Raw genomic sequence first — 27565 nt, 5'->3', positions numbered from 1 at the left:
ACTATAACACACACTAGAACACACACACACACTGACCCGTTTCTCCACATCCATCCATCCATCCATCCATCCATGATCCATCCATCCATCCATCCATGATCCATCCAACCATCATCCATCATCCAACCATCATCCATCATCCATCCATCCATCCATCCATCATCCATCCATCCATCCATCCATCATCCATCCATCCATCCATCCATCATCCATCATCCATCCATCATCCATCCATCCATCCATCATCCATCCATCATCCATCCATCCATCCATCATCCATCCCTCCTTCCATCCATCCATTCATCATTCCATCCATCCATCCATCCATCCGGCCATCATCCATCTATCCATCCAACTATGATCCATCCTTCCATCCATCCATCCATCCATCCATCCATCCAACTATGATCCATCCTTTCATCCATCCATCCATCCATCCATCCATCCATCCATCCATCCACCCATCCATCCCCAGCGGGAAAAGAAACCAGCAGCCTGGACCTGGTCATGTGACTCCAGCAGGTCATGTGACTGCCGGGTGGAAGGATCCAGAAATACTCCTTTACTGTGAGGAAGTAACTGAACTTCCTCCTCGCTGGTTTTCCACTGGATGAAACCAGGAAGTCACAGAGATAACACCCACCCCCCCACGGTCGCCGTGGAAACCTGACGGACTGACATGGAGACGCCCCCACTCCCCCCCCGTATGTTCAAACTACTGGCACACAAACGACACGTCCGGCAACAAATGTCCCACCCCCGTCTGAAACATACCATCATCAACCAGACCCCCCCATCCAGCGTGGGACCATGGACCATCAGAGCCTTCACACAAGTGTGTGTGTGTGTGTTCTAGTGTGTGTGTGTGTGTGTGTGTGTATTTGCGTGCGTGTGTGTGTGTGTGTGCGGGTGTATCGGTGTGTCCCTAATGCCATACTAAACAGTATATACTAAAAAGTATACTTAAGTTCGGCACACTTTTGAGTAAATATCAGTATTATGCATTAATTGGGACGTAGTACTCAGAGCCACACGGCACTTCCTGCCGTTGGGAGGGGGAGTTGTTACCATGGTAACAACTCCTGTCACAGTAGCAGAAACCGCTCTTTCCCATTTATCCTGGCCCAAACAAGATGACATTATATAATATTATTATATACGAATATTATAATATTAATAATATATAATAATATTATAATACTTATGACGTATACGTATCACTTAGCAACCAAACACTGCTGCGTTGCATTGTGGGAAGTTTCTGCTCGGCTAGTGTCCATCAATCCACACTAATACATTTCTCCAGAATGAGTATGGATAGTACATACTATTGAGTACGTACTAATGTTTCAGACGCACTAAAAAATCTCACATACTGTTTTTGCTGCTCATTAAGCTTGAGTTATGGTTCTGCGTCAAAACGACGCTGTGCCTACGGCGTATGGTACGCGTCGACGCAGACCACACGCCGTCACTGACGCCGTCACTGACGCCGTCACTGACGTGCACCTCCCGAAAATTGTAACTATGCGTCGAGGAGACGCAGACCACACGCAGACGGAGAGGGCTGTGATTGGTTCGCCTGGTAGCAACGCATTTCCGGTTTCCGGTTTGAAGCAGTCGTGAACTTTCAGCGCTCTTTTCTTCGTGTATGTGTGATTTTTTTTGTTTTGATTTTTTGCACAATAGTTGTCCTTATCTCTTTGATTCACTGGGACCGGAAAAAGTCGGATAAACCATTCAGGAGATCGTGAACTAACGGTCGCGGGGGGTACTGCACCGCGGAGAAACGGAGTGACGGAGAAGTCCGAAGGGTTCACGACGGCGTCACGGTGACGGCGTGTGCTCTGCGTTGGTTTGACGCAGAACCAGGGTTTAGTAGTACGTCCGAATTAATGCATACTACTGATATTTACTCAAAAGTGTGCCGAACTTAAGTATACTTTTTGTATATACTGTTTAGTATGCTATTTTGGACGCACCGTATGTGTGTGTTCTAGTGTGTGTGTGTGTGTGTGTGTGTGTGTGTGTGTGTGTGTGTGTGTGTGTGTGTGTGTGTGTGTGTGTGTGTGTGTGTGTGTGTGTGTGTGTGTGTGTGTGTGTGTGTTTACCGCGGCCGTTCACCCTCTCACAGCTGGACTGCGTTGGCTCCGCCCCCCGGCAGCGCTCCCCCCTGGAAAAGATCCCGCTGAAGAAGCGGGCCAGACGCCTCTCTCCGGGGCCCCCCCTCAGTGGGGCCCCGCCCCCCCGGGCGTCCCCGCCCTCGGGCCCCCGCCGCTGCAGGTCGCTGTTGTCCAGCGTACGGTTCTTGGCCCCCCAGGGCCCCCCCCAGGGGCTGAGCTCCGTCAGGGAGTCGGTGCGGTGCAGGAGGGCCCCCACCTCCAGGGTGCGGCTCTTCTGCCTGGGGGGGCCGTCCCGGGCCCGCCGGTCCCTGGTGGGCCCCCGCAGGCGCAGCAGCTCGCTGCCGTTCCAGTGGCGGAAGCTCAGGCTGCGGCTCAGCGGGGCCGGCCTGGGGGGGGCCAGCGGGGGCTGGGGGCCCCTCTCCTCCACGCTCCGGGCCTTCAGGAGCCGCCCCCTCGCCCGGGCAGCTGGAGCTGAAGGCTCCGTGGGCCCCCAAGACCGGTCCAGGTCCTCCAAGGCCCCCCCAGACCGGTCCAGGTCCTCCACCAGGTCTTTCCTGGCCCCTACAGACCCGTTCAGGTCCCCCACCGAGTCCTCGGTGGCCCCCCCAGACCGGTCCAGGTCTTTCATGGCCCCCCCAGACCGGTCCAGGTCCTCCACTGGGTCCTCCGTGGCCCCCCCAGACCGGTCCAGGTCCTCCACTGGGTCCTCCGTGGCCCCCCCAGACCGGTCCAGGTCCTCCACTGGGTCCTCCGTGGCCCCCCCAGACCGGTCCAGGTCCTCCACCAGGTTTTTCACGGCCCCCCCAGACCGGTCCAGGTCTTTCATGGCCCCCCCAGACCGGCCCAGGTCCTCCACTGGGTCCTCCGTGGCCCCCCCAGACCGGTCCAAGTCCTCCACCAGGTCTTTCACGGCCCCCCCAGACCGGTCTTGGTCCTCCACCAGGTCCTCTGTGGCCCCCCCAGGCCGGTCCAGGTCTTTCACGGCCCCCCCAGGCCGATCCAGGTCCTCCCTGGCCTTGCCCCCCCTCTGCATCCGTCCCAGCTCCAGCTGTCCGGTGCTGAAGCTCCTGAAGCTCCGGACGCCCCCCTTCCCAGACATGGGGTCCCCCCGCTCGTCCTCCTCCTCCCTCAGCTGATCCAGCCCTGATGGGGGGGTCTCCAGACTCTCCTCCAGACTCTCCCTCTTCACCAGCGTCAGGGAGATCCGGTACACGGTCCTCCTCTGGGGACCCCCCCTCTCCATCCTGGGGGGGTCCGGCAGGAACATCCCCCTCAGCACACACTCTCTGCTGTCCAGATGTGCAAACAGCAGCCGCCCCGGCTCATCCTGCAGCTCTGGTGCTGGTCCTGCAGCCCTGATCCTCCCGGTCCTCCGCTCACACTCCCAGCCCAGCCCGGGTCTCGGTCCCGGCCGGAGCCGCCTCCTCCATTGTGTCTCCCCCGCGGCTGCTGAGCCGCGGCTGCCGGGCTTGGGGCTCCTTCAGGCGGCTGCGCAGGGGGCTGCAGTGCCGGTCCCGGTGCGGGTGCAGGTGCGGGTCCCGGTGCAGGTTTCGGAGGACTCGGGCTGACGCGGGGCGGCGAGGCGCATCCACGGACTGTGCACGGACACGGGAAAGACGCGGCGACGGGAAAACACGGAGCGGAGCCGGGCGCGGTGACGTCACGCTCACGTCACACGCGGTATGGCAAACCACCAGGGCGCTAAAAACGGCCCCTCACCGCACGTTTCTTAATTTAAATGTGTTTAAAAAAAGGACAAAAATGGAAAACCAACGGCTAGAAAAAAGCCAAAACGACATTAAAATAATTTAATTTGCTGATTCTTTTCGTCAGACAAGAATATTTAGGTTTGGAATGTGGTTAAATACCAGACATGTCGAGATTAAAATAACCCATAAGGAGAGTTGTAGTTGTGAATTTATCATTTAACATAAACAAATCTGGTATTTTTCTTTTCTTTATATATACATATACAGTACTCGAGGGGTAAAAAAAAAAATTGGGGGGATGGTGGATTTGATCATATGGGGACAGATAATTTGTGCTGATTATAATATAATATATTACAAATAATAGCAGTGACCAAAACACCTGCAGAAATACTGCAGGAATGACATAGCAGCAGTTAAATGCAGCCTTCTGTAAGCTTTAAATATCCACTGGGCTTACATCAAATACATCAAAACACAACAATAAAAAACAGTGTTCTGAACTTATCAATATGACTCTGTCCTTCACAGGATAAGTAACATGGATCACTGCAAAAACTCAAAATCTTAACAAGAATATTTGTCTTATTTCTAGTTAAAATGTCTCATTTTAGTAAAAAAATCTCATTACACTTAAAAACAAGACTCATCACTGGAAAAAACAACAATTTTCACTTGTTTCAAGTAGATTTTCACTTGAAATAAGTAGAAAAATCTGCCAGTGGAACAAGATTTTTTTGCTTGTAATGAGAAGATAAATCTTGTCCCACTGGCAGATTTTCCTACTTATTTCAAGTGAAAATTTACTTGAAACAGGTGAAAATTGTCAAATAAGTTATTTTTCCGGTGTTATTTTTCTGTTGTTGAAATGTTGAAATAGCAGTAAAACCACATTCATTGATGATTTAATCGCAATTTACTTTTGCACTCCAAACAGTGCGGAACGTTTCTCATTACACGAGTTCCCGGTATAAGTTACCCGTAATACTGATGCACACAACTCAACACAAGAAACAATAGAAAATGAAACCGATGGGAAGACGTTGGTGGTTTGGTGGGCGGAAATTTTAGTTTTAAAAAACTACCAAGTGGAAACCTGGATAAAAGCACAGCTGTGTACAAATTGTGCAAGAAAGAATTTGCGTATCACCGGAGCTCTTCCCGCCTCCGCTACCACCTCAATGCAATCATGTTCCTATTATTCATATTGCACTTTATGTTAACACTCAGTTATCAAAATAAACACAATTTTGTTGTTTAAGCTCATTTATGTGTCAAGTGTTTGACCACAGTAATCTTTACAAATTGAGGTGGTGGTAATGTATTGCCATGTGGGATGTCATGTTTTTGTCCTGTTTGTATCACTGACTTGAGTTTAATTTCTTCTTTTATCCACATATTTCATGGTGTGAACTGTAAATCACACCTTTTTCCTACATCGGTGGAATTATCAGTGTTTTCACACACTGATAACCCCCTCCTGTGTCACATGACCTCCTCTGCTTCCTGCAGTGATAATGGCACCAAGGTGCTAAAAACATCACTTCGCCACACATATTTAACGCATTTTTAAATTTAAATTAAAAAAAAAAGACAAAAAAAATGGAAAACCAACAGTTATAAAGCCAAAACAAGATTCAAATAATCTAACTTGCCGATTCCTTTCGTCAGACAATATTTAGGTTTTTAAATACCTGACATGTCGAGTTTAAAATAAGCCATAAGGAGAGTTGTAGTTTTATCATTTATCATTTAACATAAACAAATCTGATTTTTTCTTTACTTAAGAAATAAAAGTGTCAAGTTCAGAATGAACAATTTTTTTGTGGGGAAATTTGTAGACACGGTGCTGGATTTACATTCTGGTTGTTTCAAAAAGGAAATATGGATCTGCAGGCCTTTGTATATGGTTGTATGATGGGTGAACTGTCTGTTGATGCTGTTATAAATGTTGTGTTTTGAGTTTGAATGCATGTTCTTATATGCATGAATAAATAAATAAAAAACTTTAATGACAAAAATGTAAAATTTCTTCTTTTATCCACATATTTCATGGTGTGAACTCTAAATCCCACCTTTTTCCTACATGGGTGGAATTATCAGTGTTTTCACACACTGATAACCCCCCCCCCCCCCCCCCCGTGTCACATGACCTCCTCTGCTTCCTGCAGTGATAATGGTTCTTGTAATAAATGTTATCTTTTCGTAGCTTTGGCGGCTCGGCTCCACACTGTGGAAACTAGACCTATAATTAGCCGCTGCAACGCCACACGACGTGATAATTCCATTAGCGATCCCTGACAGAGGCGTCTGGGCCGGGATCCGAGCACGTCTCCTGCTACAGGGAGGTTTCTAACCAGTAAAGGCTCCTGAAGGACGTAACTCCACCTGACTCAGCAACAGACTCACCTGAGCAAGTTACCTTTCCAGGTAAAACGCCTTGCACTACATGTACAGTTCATCTTATATTACAATTCTGTATAAGTGATTTTATTTATTTATTATTCATGTTGTTTCTGTGTGTGTTGATTCTTGCTGTGTGTTATGTTGTCATGTGGAGCTGCTAAACACATTTTCACAGCGAAGTTGGAAACAATGTTTACAGTGACAATAAAGGATTCTATTCTAAAACAGGAAGAGGTTGGTCTATAATCTAAATAAATCATGAAAATTAATGAAATTCCTTTGGATTCACTTCTTTTCAAGTTATGTTACTAAATGTTTTTACATATTTATGCTTTATATTTAATATTTTATATATATGATAGGGGTGTAACAATATATCGTGCCACGAAATTTCGCGATACAAAAACGTCACGATACGTGTCGTGGAGGTGACAACCTGTATCGCGATATTGGGTTATTAATATTAATCTATTGTGGTGACTAGAAACGCGCATCCGACCGCGGCTGCAGCCGCGACCGCGCGGACCAAAATCTTCCTCCGCTCAGGAGAAAGTAGTCCCGTTTTGCGGTCCCGTTTTGAGCTCTGAACCTTTACTTATTTAAGTCTGGTGTAGAGTTAAGCCTTACCTTATTAAATGAAACCTTTTTGGGGTCGTGAGTAGTATAAACACGGGACAACTTCTGCGTGAGTTTGCGTGTACTTCAATGTCCGCTCAACAGCGTAGGATTTCAGAACATCAACACAACACCTAGTGCTGTATCACTCCGCCCAATCTAAAACATACTAACAACTACAGATAAACTGACTAGTGTAATTATAGTCCCTGATTTACAGAATATTAAGAATATATTTATAAAATAATGAACCCTGAATTACCAAAATAACCTTCTTAACAAAAATAAATCTCCTCTTACACTTATAAGGTGAGCATGAATCAATCTTTTTTATGATGTAAAATTGTATGTAATTATTTACTTTTATTTATTTATTCAATTTTAGTTGTTAAATTTCTGGAAAAGAAAAAAGTCTAATCCTACATGAGAGAAACTATTCAGTTTGTGGCAAAATATTTGTACTTGTATGAAACTGAAGATGCATAATGCAAACCTGACATTTACTTTTAGTTCAGTTTGTGGAAAATGGTTGTCCTGGCTTTATCTTTAAAACTTAAACAGTTATAAAGCATTACAAACTGAAACAATAGGGCAAACGCACAGCATTGTTTTGTATTATGTGTCTTTCAAATAAAAATTTTTTCCAGTCATATATTCCTCTATCAAGGTTGTTAAAATAACTGCTATAATATCGTATCGTATCGTTATCGTGACCTCAATATCGTGTATCGTACCGTATCGTGAGATTAGTGTATCGTTACACCCCTAATATATGACTTCTATTTATTTTTAGAATACATTTAAAAATAATGAAAAGTACATTTAAATACATGGACTAAAGTATAAATCATGTTAAATTTTAACTATATAATATATAATAAATATATAAATAATATATACATTTTTTTTCATTTTGTACTATTTTATTTTATACTTCTACTTTTTTTTACCTTAAATTTTTGTAGGAAAACACCACTCCATGCCGCTTTAATTTCGTTGTATGCCTCGTTCAATGACAATAAAAGTCTGAATGAATAATAATAACAATAATGGGAACCTTCGTGTGTGTACAAAAATGTTAAGACCCAGATACTTTTGAACGTGTCAAGATACAAATATCATTATTAATCATTATTTCTATGAATTAATTTTAATCCTAAGGATTTTTCAAACCAGGTCGTCACGGAGAACATGAACCTGAACCTCCAAACATGAGCAGAAACCCGACATCTTCTTCCTCCTCCACCCTTCATCCTCAAATAGACACAAAGCTCCTCCTCCCCCTCCCTCATCTTCACCCCTCCTCCTCCTCCTCCTCCTCCTCCTCCTCCTCCTCCTCCTCCTCCTCCTCCTCATCCTCCTCCTCCTCCTCCTCCTCCCCCTCATCCTCCCCAAGAGATGTGAAAGTGGGTCAGACCGAGGAGGGGGAGCCCCACACAAACACAAGGAGAGTGAAAGCAGAGAGGATTGTGGGAGTTCATGTTGGCTCAGTATGAAGCTGGTGGAGGTTTGTGTTCTTACCTGAGGGCCCGCAGGTGAGGCAGCACATGGGGAGAGAAGAAGAAGAAGAGAGGAGGCTTTTAGGAAACATCAGTATCCTGTTAACATCTGAACATCTTCATGTCTAATCGATACGTCACTTCAGGTTTATCACACGTTTATCTGACTTGTTGGAACAAAGTCGATCCCAAAGTGCAGATAAAACCAGATTTAAACCAGCGCCACAAAGAGCAAGTGCATGACGTTTTCAACACGTCTACAACATAGACAAGAACTGTGTTCTCCCTGCCACCAAGGAACTCTTTATTATTCACATTTGAAACATTATTTATTCTAATCCCTCTATTCTTCCTATTTTTTCCTCATCTTTATTTCTCATTGCCTTTTTTTTTCCCCGCGTCTTTAATTGTTAACCAATCAGGTTTGACCATGAGCTGACTCCTACTTATATATGATAGATTATTTTGTTCTTGAAAAACATCTGAAGAAAAAGAAAAAAAACATTCAAAAACAAATAAATGTAACAGAATTAAAGAAATGCTTTTAATTGTGATCATTTTTAATTTGTTTTCATATTCTCTTTCATCATTCTGCGCCAAACTGGACTATAAATCTACTTAAAAACTTTGTCCTAAATACTTCAGAAAATTCCATATTTCACTTTGAAATGTGTGAAATATGGAAAAAAAATGTGTCCCAGAAAATATATATGACAAAAAATAAACGAGAAAAAGACATTTACATGGAAAACTAATTACATAGTCATCAATTTCTAGAAAAAAAACATAAAGAATAAATAAGTATGTTAATAAAAAAGGTTTTCAAAAATGAATAAATGTTAATAAATGAGAATATGTGAAAATAAACCGAAATGATTTAAAGTCTTGTTTTTCTTTTTCTTCTTTTGCAGCTTTATTTTTATTTGCGGTGCTTCCATCATTCTCTTCTAAACTGAAATACAAACTAATGCCGTAAACAACGCTGAATTTAAAACGTGATTAAAGTGTTTCACTGTAAACTTGGATTCCTTTTAGCAGCTTTAATAAAAGTCAGACGGAGAAAATCTGACTTAAAAGAAAACCGTTGAAAAAGAAACAAAGACAACAAAAAGATGAAAAACCAGATCATCTCATCAGTGCCGCTGACACACACACACACACACACACACACATTAATCCCTCTTAATAACAGACGCTGCAGCTTCTTTATTAAGAAACTCTGCATTTAGAGCAGCAGCTGATTGGCCTGAGGCCTGGGGGGTCGTGAGGGCGGAGAGTTTAAAAAACAAGACAATTCTAGTCCTTTCAGATGAATAAATGTGTTATTATAATGTAGTTCCACCTGCTGCACCGATATATCCATCCACCGATCTTAACCCGTCACCAAAGACAAGACGTGGAAACTAAATTCAAGGCTACTCAACGACTGAAATTAAAAAAGATCAATAAAAACAAAAACAAAAAAGAAATTATTCTCAAAGTTTAACAACAATGGAGAAGTTTCTCTTCCCATTTGTGATAGAGATCAATAAAAATTGTAATGAAATCCAGGAAACTATTTATAAAAGTGTAAACTGGAGCTGGAGGACAAATAAAACAATAACTGACAACATATTTACACATTAAACGTCAAGAACCTTGTGATTTAAGCAGCCAACAAATCCCAGGCTTCATTTGTGTTCAACGTTCTTACAGATGTTGCAGGAACACCGTTGAAGCATCCAGACATGGAAATACTTCAGGAAAACACCAGACCGTCCCCAGATCCTGCTCTCTGAACCGGAATCAGCCCACACATGTGCTGCCCCCTGCTGGCCGGCCAGCGGCGGTGCACCAAGCTTTTATTCTGAAAGGGCAGCCTCGGCTCTGCAGACTTTTCCTGACGGATGACTCGTTCAAGGACCATCAGGAAACTAAACACGGGAAAGATTTTCCTGATTTTACATGTTCCTCCCATGATAAATACTTTTATTCTGGCGTGAGGTTTTATTTATGCATTTATGGATTTAATTTAAATAATGGTTTTGGAGAATGATGTCTTGAATCCATCTGATAACCAATAAACCAATTTATGTGAAGGATTAAAGAAACATCAACTTATTCACCTCACATTGAGTGCGTTTACATGGGAAGTTTAATTCCTCTTTAATTCAGAATTAAAATTAAATCTGATTTAAAATGAGTAAAAATGACCATGTAAACACCTAATTCTGAATAAAAATGGCCATTCTGAATTAAACTTAAAGGGGAACTATTATGAAAAACAGGGTTTCTCTTGCTTTAACATAGTGGTCTCCCCTCAGCCTGCCAACTCAGAGAAGGAGCAACCAAAGGATTTGCATTTACATAGTTTGGCCTCTGATGTGTGAAACCACGCCCACAACTAACTCCACCGGCCGGAGCTTCCGCCATTTTTCCGTAGCGGTGTATCACGTCATTCAGGCAGCCAATCAGCACAGAGCCTCATTATCATAGCCCCGCCCTCTCAGAATCCTGCATAGATAATGAGGTTAGAGAATGGGAAGATAAAGACATGGTTTAGAGGCTGAATTTCTAATTTATTTAGCAAAAACAATCAAAAGCTTGTTTTTAAGACATTCAAGGCCTGTTTAAAATAGGTATTAGATGCCATAATAGGTCCCCTTTAATTCTGAAGTAAGTGTATTCCGATTTTAAATCCGAATAAAATAATTCCGTGATCATGTAAACACTCATTCCGGTTTAAATTAATTCCGTTATTTCTGCGCTGCTCGTTCCCTCCCCCGTCTGTCTCCATGACACTTATATTCCGCTGGGCTTGTTTTCCAAACAAAGTTTCAAGATGCAGCACGCAGTAAACGGTGGTCAAGAACAGAGACTATTTATTTAATAAATAGCTTGGAGGACCTGGAAATAATTAAAAGAACAGATGGAAACAGGAAACATCAAAATTGTGAGCTTTTCAAAGTTGTAGCGGCTAAGTTTGTTTTTCTTCCGGTAGTTTAACTTCCGGTCCCCCCCCTATCCAATCAGAACCTTCCCAACCCCCAGACCTGTAGAGGAATTGGATAAAGACGATCCTCAATTCGGAATTACTATTTCCATGTAAACTCAAAGGAAAATAGTTTAATTCGGAATAATTAATTCAGAATAAATACTTCAGAATTAAAAAAACATCATGTAACCGTGGCCTTGGTAAAAGAAGATACCAGTTTTTGAGAGAATCTGGGGGCGTAAAAAAAAGAACAGCTGTAAAAACCTCATCAGAGCTTGATAAGAGTCATTTAGAGGAGAACGCTCGTGGTTCGGTTTTGCGTGGGTGCGGGGTTGCCATGGCAACCAACACTGAACTCCGACCTCGCCTGACAGGAGCTCTGGTCCAGCGTCTCCTCTCCGACGCCTCGGGAGGAGACTGAGAACGCCAGCCAGTTCAGCGAGGAGGTTTTTCACGGCTGGGATCCCAGCGGACCCGTCGGGGGAACTGCTTCCCGTCATTTCTGCAGGAATCCGGGGATTCCCGCTCGTGCTGCATTCACAGAGCAGCTCTGTTCTCCCACAATGCTTTGCTGCTGGAGCTGCTTCAACTGAAGCAGAAAAAAAAAAAAAAAAAAGGTTTAAAAATAGCTGTTAGAGGACATAAACGGAGTCACAACGATCGACAGTGAGCTGCGTTTGCTGTTTGGCTGATCTTTTCTGTCTCCTCACGAACATCAGCCTCCAGATGTGGAGGTCGTTGACCAGAGGACAGATGTGACCAGAGCTGTGACCTTTGACCCCCACGCTGCATCCTGCCCTTCAGGATCCAGGTGGGACAGCTGTGCAGGATGAGCATCGTGGAGGAGGGACGACCTCGTCCAGAGGCAGCATCCACCCATCCAACGACCTACAACCACCTCCACCGACCTCCAACAACCTCTAATGACCTCCATCGACCTCTAATGACCTCCAACCACCTACAACGACCTCTAATGACCTCCATCGACCTCCAACGACCTCCAACGACCTCCAACGACCTCCACCGACCTCCACCGACCTCCAACGACCTCCAACGACCTCCAACGACCTCCAACAACCTCCATCGACCTCCATCGACCTAAAACGACCTCCATCGACCTCCACCGACCTCCAACAACCTCCACCGACCTAAAACGACCTACAACTACCTCCATCGACCTACAACTACCTCCAACGACCTCCATCGACCTCCATCGACCTACAACGACCTCCAACGACCTCCATCGACCTCCACCGACCTCCAACAACCTCCACCGACCTAAAACGACCTCCATCGACCTACAACTACCTCCATCGACCTAAAACGACCTCCAACGACCTCCATCGACCTCTAACGACCTCCATCGCCCTCCATCGACCTAAAACGACCTCCATCGACCTCCATCGACCTCTAACGACCTCCATCGACCTCCACCGACCTACAACGACCTCCAACGACCTCCATCACCCTCCAACGACCTCCAACGACCTCCAACGACCTCCATCGGCCTCCAACCACCTCCGACGACCTCCATCGACCTCCATCGACCTCCAACGACCTCCAACGACCTCCAACGACCTCCAACGACCTCCACCGACCTCCACCGACCTCCATCGACCTCCAACGACCTCCAACGACCTCCATCGACCTCCACCGACCTCCAACAACCTCCACCGACCTCCACCGTCCAATGACCTCCACGACCTCCACCATCCAATGACCTGCATCGACCTCCACCGACCTCCAACGACCACCCACCACCTCCAACGACCTCCAACAACCTCCACCGACCTCCAACAACCTCCACCGACCTCCAACAACCTCCACCGACCTCCAACAACCTCCACCGACCTCCAACAACCTCCACCGACCTCCCACCACCTCCCACCACCTCCAACCACCTCCCACCACCTCCACCGACCTCCAACAACCTCCACCGACCTCCAACAACCTCCACCGACCTTCAACAACCTCCACCGACCTCCAACAACCTCCACCGACCTCCACCGTCCAACGACCTCCACCATCCAATGACCTCCATCGACCTCCACCGACCTCCAACGACCACCCACCACCTCCAACGACCTCCAACAACCTCCACCGACCTCCAACAACCTCCACCGACCTCCAACAACCTCCACCGACCTCCAACAACCTCCACCGACCTCCACCGTCCAACGACCTCCATCGACCTCCACCGACCTCCAACGACCTCCCACCACCTCCAACGACCTCCAACAACCTCCAGTGTTATCATTCCTGAGGGGGAGCTGCACATTGCTTGTCTTATCTGTAATATTTTGTTTGTGAAAAAGTCAGCGAAGTCGTTACAGGTCTTTTTTGAAAGCAGTTCAAGTGGGATTGAGGCTGCGGGGTTTGTCAGTCTTTCTACCACAGAAAACAGTGTGCGAGCATTATTACTGTTTCTATCGATAATCTCTGAAAAATACGATTGCCTTGCATTCTTCAGTTTCTGGTTATAGTTGCGAAGACTCTCTTTATAAATGTTGTAATATATAATAATAATAATTAAGTTTGTTTAATGTCTGACAATATTTTCACGGCCCAATCTAAAGGTGTAGTTGATAAAAACTAAATAAAATGACAAGATCAGCATTAAAAACTGTGGTATTTTCTCAATAATAATAATAATAATAATAATAATAATAATAATAATAATAATAATAATAATAATAATAATAATAATAATAATAATAATAATAATAAAATATAATTTTCTAAAAAATAAAATGAAATAATGGAAATTGTAAATTACCTTTAATATGAGTATTTCTATATATGTGTTTTTATTTTTGTTTTCTCATTAACGTTATTCAAAGCCAGGCTTTTATTTTATTTGTTATATATTAGGGAGACCGATATTTAGTGCTTTTATTTTGAAGGCGTCTCGCCGAGACCTCGTAAACATCCGGCGTTTTTAATCAGCTACACCTTTAGATTGGGCCGTGAAAAAATTGTCAGACATTAAACCGGTCCGCGGTTCAGAAAAGGTTGGGGACCAGTGTGGTAGAGGACCAGGCTGGTTCTGGTTCTGGTGGAGACCTCCAACTGGACCCTCCCCACCGTCTCTGCCTCCCTTGTCTAGAGGATGCGTTCAGTACAAAGGCTGTCCAAGCGACGGAGGAAGCTGCCGACCCGGACCGGACCCGGACCGGCCCACGACCCCCGTCCAGCCCGTCCAGGTATAAAAATAGTCCCCACTTCCGTCGGCTCAACAATGGAGCCGCTAACAATGAAGAGCTCCTCACGGAGAGGAAGGTGATGTCACTTCCTGTTTGTGAGGAGCAACAGATGCAACTTTAAGTTTCTTCCCATAAAACTACAACTTCCTCTTTATCCTTTTGCTTCACGACTTTGTTCCCTGAAATTGTGACTAAGTTATTTTAAAAACTCAGCCTCACTAACAGTCATGAAAATGTGATTATTACAAAATGATGGAAGTTTTTGGAACATTTTGATGAATGCTTATTGTAAAAATCCCGATTTCATTAAAGGGGACCTATTATGAAAAACAGGTTTTCTCTTGCTTTAACATATATAAAGTGTTTTTTTCTTGCTTTTAACATATATAAAGTGGTCTCCCCTCAGCCTGCCAACTCAGAGAAGGAGGAAAGAAACCAAATTCTGCAGTGTCTGTACAGCCGCCCGGATGATCCTTCCAGTCTGATGTGGATCTACGAGCCGTTCAGATTCTGCTCCCGTCGTTACGTAACCAAAATGCAATTTACATCGGTCGGCCTCCGATGCGTGAAACTAGTGCTGGGCGGTATACCGGTTCATACCGAATACCGGTGTTTATTTTTCTTATGATATGAATTTTTCATATACCGTAATACCGGTGAGTATGTACAGTAGCGTACACAACGTTGGGAACGCGGCGCAGCGCTACGTTCCGCCGCGGACACTGTTTGTGAGGGGACTGTTTAGCAGTAGTGATGCACTGATTGTTCGGTAACCGAAATTGTTCGGCCGAAACTGGCAAAAAAAACACTTTCGGTGTTCGGTGGAATAAGTGGGAAAAAAACGAACAATTAATAACGGCGTTGCAATATAAGGAAATAGACTCGCCGCTCCCGTAACTGTTGCGCATCACAAACATAAATCGTTGGCCAACCAAAAAGTGACCACATAAGAATTTGACCTAACATTCACCAGGAGGTGGAACCAAAACAACATAATGCTGGGAAATTAAAAAATGTTAATTTTTTATGTTCAATAAATATTTTCTACCTTGTAATTTTGTAAAAGATTTTTTTCTTTGAAAAGCATGCCTAAATCAAATTTATTTGATTTATGCAATGGTGAAAAAATTGGCAAAATAAATTAGAATCATAACTCATTGTAAACGGCATCATTTTGTGAGGCCATGCAAACATGTATTTATACTAGTGTGGACATTAATGTTTTTCTACAATATTTCCTCCTCATGACAGTAAAATAGGCCATTCTAAGCCAATTTACTGCAGCAATTCCTTTCCAAATCATTCGAAAATGTGGTTAACACCCAGTTGTGCATGAAAAAATAATACTGTGATATACCGTGAAACCGATATAATTTTGAAAAATACCGTGATATACATTTTTGGTCATACCGCCCAGCACGACGTGAAACCACGCCCACAACTAACTCCGCCGGCCGGAGCATCCATCATTTCCTACGCGTCATTCAGGCAGCCAATCATCACAGTGCCTCATCATCATAGCCCCGCCCACTCAGAATCCTGCATAGATAATGAGGTTAGAGAATGGGAACATAAAGACATGGCTCAGAGGCTGAATTTCTAATTTATTTAGCAAAAACAAATCAAAAGCTTGTTTTTAAGACATTCAAGGCCTGTTTAAAATAGGTATTAGATGCCATAATAGGTCCCCTTTAAATTACATTTATAGTACCCGTCCGTGTGGATGCAGAACCAGAACCAGGACAAGGAGTGGTGGGGTCGCTTCATCACAGACCGGATACGTATCTTATTTAGGGCCACATATGGAAGTGGCTCGGGTTGGATCAGAAAAACCGAATACGCGCCACTCAGAATTAAAAAAAAGAAAATCACAATGGGAACCGAACCTAAAACTGTTTCTGAACCAGACTGGATTTATTGTTGGACATTTTAACCTGCAGGTCTGGATCTGGACTAGTGATGCACCGGTTGTTCGGTAACCAAAATTGTTCGGCCGAAAATGGCAAAAAAAACACTTTCGGTGTTCGGTGGAATAAGTGGGAAAAAAACCGAACAATTAATAACGGCGTTGTAAAATAAGGAAATAGACTCACCGCTCCCGTAAAAGTTGCGCACCACAAACATAAATCGTTGGCCAACCAAAAAGTAACGGCCTAACCCTAACCCTAAACCCTAACCCTAACCACATGAGATTTTTACCTAACATTCACCAGGAGGTGGAACCAAAACAACATAATGCTGGGAAATTAAAACATGTTTTTTTTGTTCAATAAATATTTTCTACCTTGTAAGATTTTTTTCTTTGAAAAGATAAGATAAGATATTCCTTTATTAGTCCCACAGCGGGGAAATTCGCAGTGTACAGCAGCAAAGGGGATAGTGCAAAACAAGAGGCATCAATAGAAATAATAATAATAATACAATAATAATATCAGAGTGTGACACACTATAAACAGTACTGGTATATACAATAATAATAATAATACAAACATAAGAGCATGCCTAAATCCAATTTATTTGATTCATGCAATGGTGAAAAAATTGGCAAAATAGATGAAAAACTGCGAAGAACCATGTTCGGTATTGTTCGGTATTCAGCCAAGTGTTTATTATTATTTTCGGTTTCGGCCACAAATTTTCATTTCGGTGCATCACTAATCTGGACTGTAAGGTCGGTAGAGGACGTGAAACAGCTCTTAGTTCTGGCTGAAGCCCTGAAGTCCACGTCGTTTCTGAACCAGCCAACAGTGAGATCCATGATGCTGGTTGTGGCTCCGCCCCCTGCATCAGCAGACAGGTGAACAGGAAGCAGCGGTGTCTCCGTGGTGATTTCTCCCAAGCACCTCAAAGGTCGGTTCGTTGACACCTCTGAGCTCACATCTCTTTCTGCTGCAGAAGTGAGAAGACAGAACCCCCGAGAGTCTGGCTGGCGGAGGAACAGAAAACCCAGCAGCCGGTTTCATCCACGCACACAGATTCATGTAGAAACTACTGAACACGGAGGCGTTTTAGGGAAAATAAACCTCTAACTCTTCATGAAAGGAGATTCTTCTCTCCAACAACATTTGAATACAAACATACAAATGCAAACAACACTTTTTAAACCCAGCTTTGCCACAGATTAGAAACATGATGTTGACAACCAACTGTCCTCCAGCGGATGCAGGAACTCATAACTCCCGCATTAGTGGTATTAGTTATGTAACCTCTGTGCTGAACAATCACTCCACGGCACTTAGTGATCATCCATTATTTGCAGTCGTACAAAATGAATAACAACTGACATTTTCACCAGACAACTGCAAGCAGTTGAGAAGCGGTCACCATAGCAACCAGCCGCTACGACCACAGACAGTCATGGTGTCGGGATGAAAACAGCAACAACTTTACTTTCTACAGTCCAGAGTTCAGTCGGATCTCTGGTGTTTCCACAATTGGTTACTGTGTTACTGCAAAGAGCCACATCCTACACATCAAATGCCCCATCCCTCACTCCCTGCTCTCTCTGAGACAGAAAAATACAGTATAGTTGAGTTGAGTTATACTTTAAAGGGGACCTATTATGAAAAACACGTTTTTTTCTTGCTTTAACATATATAAAGTGGTCTCCCCTCAGCCTGACAACTCAGAGAAGGAGGAAAGCAACCAGATTCTGCAGTGTCTGTACAGCCGCCCGGAGGATCCTTCCAGTGTCATGTGACTTCTACGAGCCGTTCAGATTCTGCTCCCGTCGTGAGTCACGGCGGGAGCAGATTTCCACAGGTTGGCCTCCGCTGCTGAAACCACGCCCACAACTAACTGCCTGCCGGAGCGTCCGCCATTGTTCAGAAGCGGTGACTGTTTCCACAGCGAGGGACAGTTTTTGCATCGACATTTACCCTCATAAAAAGGACCAGTTCCAACAGAACGGACCCGGCAACTGCAACCGAGTCAGCGGTAAGTGACGTTATTTTTTTAATGTTATTTATATGTGTCTACAAGTATGATTTTACTCAATGGACAGGACCAGTGAGTGGCTCCAGTGTTACCTAACGGAGCCACTCACTCGTTAGGTAACACCGTTACTCGTTAGTAATACATTTTTCTTCTGTTTATGGTTTCAGATCTTCCAAGCACCTGAAGCTTCAACGACACCTCCAGAAGACGCACGGTCCTTCCTTGAGCCAGCAATAGTGCATACATGTTATTTATATACAACTTATGTTATTTTAATTTTTTAACAATAAAGTTGTCATTTGTGAACAGTGTTGTGATTTCTTTACAGTTAACATGATTCATTTGTCTTGTAACATAAGAAATTAAATGATGAGGAATCTGAGTAAATAACTGTGGTGTACCTATTTAGAATTCAATTAAATCTTCCTGTGTGAATTAGTGTGAAGACGAGGTGACCCGGTCCCCCCTTCAGGTGACTAAAGGCTGATTTATGGTTCCGCGTTACACCAACGCAGAGCCTACGGCGTAGGGTACGCGAACTAACGGTTCTGCAGATTTAACGCAGAACCGTAATTCAGGCTTTAAGATCCGTTTACACCGTGTCATAAATGCATGCAAGTGTCCGACTATCGCGTCGAGCTGCGTCACATCGGACGCTCCAATGCAAAAAAAATAAAGCAATGGAATTGATATTCCCGCAGAAGCTCGCTCGCATGGAACACGCTTTGTGTACGCAGCCGGCTCTTCTCCCCGGAGCGAGGCTTTTCCCTCCCCTGCTACACGTCATTCAAGCAGCCAATCAGCGCAGAGCCTCATTATCATAGCCTCCCCTCACCTCAGAATCCCTCACAGATAATGAGGTTAGAAGCGGTAAAACTAGAGACATGGCCCAAAGGCTGAAATTTCTGTTTTATGTAGAAAAAACAAGCTTTAGATTGTTTTTAAGACATTCAAGGCCTGTTTATAATATACATTAAATGCAATAATAGGTCCCCTTTAATGTCCACTAGGGAAATTTGTTTTAGGCATCAAATACATGCATAGCGTATAAAAACACATACAATCAACACATACAGACAGCAACAGATATCAGACTCAATACCACAATAAAATTAGTAAGAAACCAAGCAGCAGTGAACGACATTGCACATACCCTTCTATCCCGTTAGACTGTTTATATTTCGTAATTATATATTTTTTACCTTTTCCCTGCATGTGTGTGTTGAGTGTACTGCTGCTGCACAAAGTGAATTTCCCCATTGAGGAAGAAATAAAGGACAATCTTATCTTATCTTATTTTATATACCACGGCTTCCATTCTAAAGCCTTATCACAGCATATCATTCAGCTTCAGGGAAGCAACAATGTATCCATGACAACAACCAACTGTTAAATATTGTTTGACGGTTACAGCAGGTAGCAAAAAGTAGCTGGTGTTAAAGTTTATTTTTTTTATTTTCGTTAACAATTAATTAGGCATGTTATGGTAAACTTTGATCTCCGGGGAGGAGCTAACGATGGATGAATGGATTGAGGAGTTCCTGTCTCTGAAAAAAAAGATGAGCAAAAGACGACATGACGAGCTACATCTGGAGAGATGGGACTATTTTTTTCCACAGTTGGGCTATTTTTACTGGATAATATGTATGTCTGATTAATTAAAAACTACATGAAGTAGATTGTGTATTCCTCTTTCATATTTACATCATTGGTAACCGTTTTATAAAAGCAATAAATCACTTCCCGTCGGGCCGGAGACGCCCCTCAGCTGTGTGATTGTATACCGCGGCCTGTTGTGATGTATTGCTTAAATATTAATATTTAATTTATATTATTAAACTCTCCCACTCTGTTAAAAACCTCCTGTGTTTATCTTCATATTTTTGTTTGGCCGTGCATTTTTTCCCTGCCATTTTGAGAGTGCATTTTTTTCCCTCCAACTTATTTCCGTCACAAACGCGAGTTTGCGCCCGTGTAGCTCAACGGGTTGAGCAGGCGACTTATGTAAACCTTCCTCTGTACAGCGACGCGGGTTCGATTCCAGGTGCGGCACATTTTGCCCCACTTCCTACGTGTCTGTCCTTCACTGCACCATCAAATAAAGTCGCAAGAGCCGCATGAAACCGGGCAAAGAGCCGCATGTGGCTCGCGAGCCGCGGTTTGGCCACCCCTGGTCTAGAGCAGGGGTCGGCAACCCGCGGCTCTAGAGCTGATTAATAGCGCCGCCCTAGTGGCTCCTGGAGCTTTTTTCAAAAATGTTTGACCTTTTTTTTCCTTTTTTTCTTCTTTTCTTTTTTCTTCTTTTTTCTCCCTTTTTCCTTTCCTTGTAATCTCGACATTTCAACTTTTTTCTCTAAATTTTTTACTTTTTTCTGGACATTTCGACTTTTTTTTACGAAATTTTGACTATTTCCTCGACATTTCGACTTTTTTCATGAAATTTTGACTATTTCCTCGACATTTCGACTTTTTTCTCCACATTTTGACTATTTCCTCGACATTTCGACTTTTTTCTCCACATTTTGACTATTTCCTCGACATTTCGACTTTTTTCATGAAATTTTGACTATTTCCTCGACATTATGATTTTTTTCTTGAAATTTTGACTTTTTTCTCCACATTTTGACTATTTCCTCGACATTTCGACTTTTTTCATGAAATTTTGACTATTTCCTCGACATTTCGACTTTTTTCATGAAATTTTGACTATTTCCTCGACATTTCGACTTTTTTCATGAAATTTTGACTATTTCCTCGACATTTTGACTTTTTTCTCAACATTTCGACTTTTTCCTCAAGATTGTACTTCAACATTAATCTTGACATTTCAACTTTTTTCTCGAAATTCTGACTTTTTTCTCTGCATTTCGACTTTTTTCTCGAAGTGCATAATGAAAAGAAAAATCTCCCCTCAGTTCTAACCAATATAGATACATGCAGCATGTGTTGTCTTCATTCTAAGGCTGATACAAGACTTTTCATTTTTTGCGGCTCCAGACATATTTGTTTTTTGTTTTTTTGGTCCAATATGGCTCTTTCAACATTTTGGGTTGCAGACCCCTGGTCCAGAGGAACCAGAGTCCAGCAGGACCCAACGGGACCCCCTGATGATGGGTCGAACCATCTAGAGAAACCGAGCACAGACTTCAGTGGTTTAAACCTGATACTTTTATCCTTCTAATAACCTCTACAAGCGTTTTAGTCATTAATAAATAGACTAATCAATAATCAATCACCTAACTAACTGGCACCTCGTGTTACTGTTGCCAAGCAACGAATAAACCAGCCCCCGCAGATGTAGGTCGCTGCTATATGCACGGAAAAATACATGAAATTAGAATAAATTATGTTTTTATTAAGTGATCAATCTTCTACAGCAGCCTTGCTGATACTTGGTTTCCACGGCAACAGCCAGAGGGCCTCCAGGGAGGGAAGGGTTTGGGGGTTTTTACTGTATATAAATCCATCCTTCTCCACCAATGGCTTCCACCGCATCCTGGGACCGACCACATGGACGTAAGAGCGACTCGCTGAGCGACTCATCGATTATTCCTCCTTCACTTATTCGGGGAGAAAATAAGGACCAATGTTGGGGAGACTGATCTTTTCATGGCACTGCAGACATCCCATAACTCTCCAAAATCTCACACAATAAAAGCAGAATGAAAAACAAGCAAAAATAAGCAACAGAAAAATAAAAAATGAAATCACAAAAATAACAAGTGTAAAAAAAACAGAGTAATTTACTTAACTACATATATTTAAATAAATATACAAAAATTCACTAAAACTGCTGCACTAATGGATAAAACCAGCAGCCATCAGTTTACACTTAGGACTGACTAGTCTTTACTGTGGCGTACAACAAACAAACCCACCAACAAACCAACCAACCAACAACAAAAAACCAACCAAACAACAAACCAACCAACCAACCAACCAACCCACCAACCAACCAACCAACCAACCCACCAACCAACCAAACCATCAACAAAAAGACAACCAACCAACCAACTCACCAACCAACCAACCATCAACAAAAAGACAACCAACCAACCAACCAACCAACCAACCAACCAAACCATCAACAAAAAGACAACAAACCCACCAAACAACCAACCAACCAACCCACCAACCAACCAACCAAACCATCAACAAAAAGACAACAAACCCACCAAACAACCAACCAACCAACCCACCAACCAACCAACCAAACCATCAACAAAAAGACAACAAACCCACCAACCAACCAACCAACCAACCAAACCATCAACAAAAAGACAACAAACCCACCAAACAACCAACCAACCAACCAACCATCAACAAAAAGACAACCAACCAACCAACCAACCCACCAACCAACCAACCAACCAACCAACCAACCAACCCACCAAACAACCAACCAACCAAGAAACCAACCAACCAAAATACAAACAAACCAACCAACCAAAATACAAACAAACCAACCAAAATACAAACAAACCAACCAAAATACAAACAAACCAACCAACCAAAATACAAACAAACCAACCAACCAAAATACCAACAAACCAACAAACCAACCCACCAACAAACCAACTAGGGCTGGGCGATATGGACCAAAAGTCATATCTCGATATTTTCTAGCTGAATGGCGATACTCGATATATATCGATATTTTTTCTGTGCCATAATTGGGGTTTCCCCCAAAGCATTATAGCATAGCATCTCTGTTAGCATCTCTGTTAGCTTCATTTTTTCAGTTTTTTTCAGTTTTCAGTTTTAATACAAAGCCTCGTGCCAAATGTCACACAGGTTCCTTTATTAACAGAGGTCTGCACAATATCAAAATGTAAAAAACAAATGAAATAAAAATAAACTAGCATCATATATAGAATAAAAATGCTTCTTGAATAAAATAAAACAAATATCCCTTTCCTGCATAACAATTAAATTAAAATACACTGTGCAATTAATACAATGTAGACAGTAACAGGCAGACTTTTCTACTGAGGTTCACAGTTGTGCAAATAACAAAACATTAAGTGCAAATCTCAAATAAAACATGCAAGTCAATTTGTCACAAAATAAGCTATATCAAAAAAAAAAAAAAAAAAATCGATATAATCTCGTACCATATTGCGTTTGAAAATATATCGATATTATATTAAAATCTCGATATATCGCCCAGCCCTACCAACCAACCAACCAACCAACTCACCAACAAACCAACCAACCAACCAACAAATAGGGATGGGCGATATGGACCAATATTTATCTCGAATATCTCGATATTTTCTAGCTAAATGGCGATACTCGATATATATCAATATTTTTTCTGTGACATAACTGGGGTTTCCAACCAACCAACCCACCAACCAACTGAACTACCAACTAACCAACAAACCAACCAACCAACCAACAAACAAACCAACCAACCAACCAACGGTCTCCAGCAGCGCTTGACCCCCCCTTAGACTAGGGGGGGCGGTATGACGATGTTAGATCGTGAAGAATTACAGCGTGAAGACGATCTTTCTGCAGAGATCGTGGAATCGTCCAGGTCACACTGACGCAGCGACTCACCAGACGTATCGACGTCGTCAACCTGACCGACCAATCATAGCGGATTACGGGCAGTGACACACTTTCCTCCCCGCCTCCTTGTGTGTGTAGCGGTAGATCATGGAGATCGATGGCTGAAGCCAAACGGAGCTGGTCGCAAGAAAAATTCCACCTCAATTATCTGGAATTGGTTTGGATTTTCCACAAGTGATGGAGCTCAGGCAAATGTAATTTGCGAAGTTTGCAGGGAAACAGTTTGCACGGTGTTTAATCCCCTGAAGAGGAATCACCCCGGGCAGTGTGCTGAGAACCAACCAGCGAGGGGCCCGGCGACGCCGCAGGCAGCAGCCTGAGACCAGAACAGACGAGATAAACAAGTCCAGCAAGAGATGGAAGCGCTAACGGAAGCTGTTGCCTTTTATCTCTCACAGGACACGGTACCATTAAAGACGACACAGAAATGAGGTGTTAACCGCCGCCTACAGCAGCCGTATGAGCTGCACAGCCGTAAATACTGTTCCAATAAAAAGATGTTCTGGTAAAAATTCAGCAGAAGGTTTAAAGTTAATTCAGCTGTCAGAGTGCAGTTAAATCTTTCACTTTAACGAGCTTGAAGGAAAGATTTCCTACACAAAACAGCTTTATAGAAAGTTGGAATACTGAACAGAATGTAAATAATAAGAATGAAAAAACTGTCCAAAACATGAAAACTGACACAAAGTTATTGAAACTGACAACTACAATCATTCAAGATTTCTTTTTCTGGCCCCATTCCTGCATCGAGGACAACAGCACACTGCTATTCTAGTTTTAATAATGTGTTGGACTTTTTAAAAATGTTAACACCCTCAGCTACATGTACAATTTAAGAGGGAATCGTAATTTTAAACAGCTTGCCATCCATTCAACTCTGAAAAGTATGTGCATATCTGTCTGTGGTGTAAAATTGTGGAACAAACTAGATGAGGACATGAAAATGTGCATTTACTCAAACAATTTAAAAATAGGTATAAACAAAAACTCTTGGCCAGCTACAAAGAACTGGACAGCTAATCTTATTTTTTTTTTTTAGAAAGGATTTTATTTAGTTAGCATCTTTGTAATGTGGGTTTTATTTATATTCATTCACATTAAAGTCAAATGTTCTGAATTTTTTAGGTTGCATTGATTTATGGATTATGAATATTCTTATGGAATTGAAATTTGTATGAATGTGTGAATGTATATGTGTGTAAATGAATGTGTATATGTATGAGGCCTGTGTTGAAAAAATCGATTTCCCGATTCTAAATCGATTCTCATATTAATTCCTAAAAATCGATTGATATGTCTAAAGATCGATTTTTTTTTTTGATTTTTTTTTTTTTTTCTTTTATTTATTTATGTTTTTTTTTTATCATTACATTACAACTTTTGGTTATTTTTTGGTTTATTCCCAAAAAAGGAATGTTTTGTTGGACACGCGAATAACTGGTGCCATGTTTTTGCCTTTAAATATGTTTAAAGGTATGAAAACATTAAAGTGTTAGGTTATAATTGCATAAATCGTCTATATTTCATTACTTTATTTACTGTCTTGGGGTTACATTTGCAAAAAATGCTAAAAACCAAATGCTCAAAAATTAAAAATCAAAATAGACCGAAAATGGAACAAATAAAAACGGAATGTGGGAAAAAATAAAACCAATTTCTCACGTCTCTGTTTCCTCCCTGGATCTGTTTGGTAATTCTGATCCACGATGTTTCTGAAAGCAGTTCTATCAGCATTCTGGGAGCTGATTGGTCCTTACAGCATCATTAGCTGCCAATACCTGCTGTTTAATCTCAATATAATACTAGTAGTAATATGTTGCATAACTACAGTCATATAATTCATACAACAGCTCAAAAATCAGTTTTAATAACACTAACCCAAATCAATATCAGATCGAATCAAATCTTGATAATCAATTCTGAATCTTGGAATCGAATCGATTCTTGACATTTGAATTGATCCCCAGCCCTAATACGTATGTGTTTATGTATGTTTATATATATATATAATTTTATATATAATTGTATTATTACTATATGACAATGTAAGGGTTGGCTGAACTTGATAAGCTTTGCTTCCTTCAGCTCCTTCTCCAACTTGCACTTCATTGCAATGTCCTATTTTTTAAATATTATTATATATACCGTTTGTTTTATGCTTGTGCATGTTTGAGACAAATAAAAATAAAATAAGATCGTGACAAAATCCAAATCGTGATTTTTTTTATTTATTTTTTTTTAATCGTGACATGATATTTTTGCCATATTGCCCCCTCAGCACTGACCAGTCTTAACGGTGGCGTACAACCAAACAACCAAACAACCAAACAACCAACCAGTCGGAGGTCTCCAGCTCCCTCTGACCCCGTCTTCGACGGCGTGGGAGCAGATGTCTCCAGGTTTAATCTAAGACGAGCAGATTACAAGGAATGTGATCTCGGGATAATCCCAGACATCCCAGTTCAGCCGGCGTCCCTGGAGCAGGGCGCTGGTTTTACTGGGAGTGGAGGCGGGAAGCTCCGGCAGCAGCGATGTTTGGACGACTCCAAAGACAAAACGCTGGTGAACTTTACCACCAATATAAAGTCATAAAACCCTTTATCCTCGCGTGAAAAACATCTTAAAACTGTAAAAGTATCAGTGCAGGTTTGGATCTGGACTTTAATAAACTGTTTCAGTTGATCTGAGCTTTCTGGGAGTTTGTTCCAGACATGTGGAGCATAGAAGCTGAACGCAGCTTCTCCATGTCTGGTTCTGACTCTGGGATAGGAATGGGTGATATTTTACCGTTCACGATAAACCGTCAAAAAAATTCCCCACGGTAAGAATTTGTATCTCACGGTAAAAACGATAAATTCACATTGATGATGTTTTTGTGTAAAGATGATTTATGGTTCCGTGTTAAATCCACGCACAACGTACGTGAAGGAAGGAAGGAAGGAAGGAAGGAAGGAAGGAAGGAAGGAAGGAAGGAAGGAAGGAAGGAAGGAAGGAAGGAAGGAAGGAAGGAAGGAAGGAAGGAAGGAAGGAAGGAAGGAAGGAAGGAAGGAAGGAAGGAAGGAAGAAAACAAGGAAAGAAGGGAGAAAACAAGGAAAGAAGGAAGGAAGGGAGAAAACAAGGAAAGAAGGAAGGAAGGGAGAAAACAAGGAAAGAAGGAAGGAATGGAGAAAACAAGGAAAGAAGGAAGGAAGGGAGAAAAGAGGAAGGGAAGAAGGAAGGAAGGGGGAAAAAGAAGGAAGAAGGGAAGGAAGGAAGGAAAGGGGAAGGGAAGAAGGAAGGAGAGAGCAGGAGGAAAGGAAGGAAGGAAGGAAGGAAGGAAGGAAGGAAGGAAGGAAGGAAGGAAGGAAGGAAGGAAGGAAGGAAGGAAGGAAGGGAGAAAACAAGGAAAGAAGGAAGGAAGAGAAGGAGAAAACAAGGAAAGAAGGAAGGAAGGGAGAAAACAAGGAAAGAAGGGAGAAAACAAGGAAAGAAGGAAGGAAGGAAGGAAGGGGAAAAAAGAAGGAAGAAGGGAAGGAAGGAAGG

General features: G+C 42.5%; 1 protein-coding gene and 1 long non-coding RNA gene across 5 annotated transcripts in view; one reads left to right on the top strand and one right to left on the bottom strand.

The window, feature by feature from the left end:
• The window catches only part of agap1 (ArfGAP with GTPase domain, ankyrin repeat and PH domain 1), a 162443-nt gene that overhangs the window by 121664 nt on the left and 13214 nt on the right, over window positions 1–27565 (bottom strand). The window lies entirely within an intron of this gene.
• On the top strand, window positions 3778–10387 carry LOC133425291 (uncharacterized). Of its 2 annotated transcripts, none has more exons than XR_009770949.1 (3): window positions 3778–3803; window positions 6042–6262; window positions 10048–10387. It is a non-coding gene; the product is annotated as an uncharacterized LOC133425291 (long non-coding RNA). The 2 variants fall into 2 exon arrangements; XR_009770950.1 differs by lacking the exon at window positions 10048–10387 and adding an exon at window positions 8030–9091.

The sequence above is a fragment of the Cololabis saira genome, chromosome 24 (assembly GCF_033807715.1).
Source record: "Cololabis saira isolate AMF1-May2022 chromosome 24, fColSai1.1, whole genome shotgun sequence".
Taxonomy (NCBI): Eukaryota; Metazoa; Chordata; class Actinopteri; order Beloniformes; family Belonidae; genus Cololabis; species Cololabis saira.
This window is presented reverse-complemented; position numbering and strand designations above follow the sequence as displayed.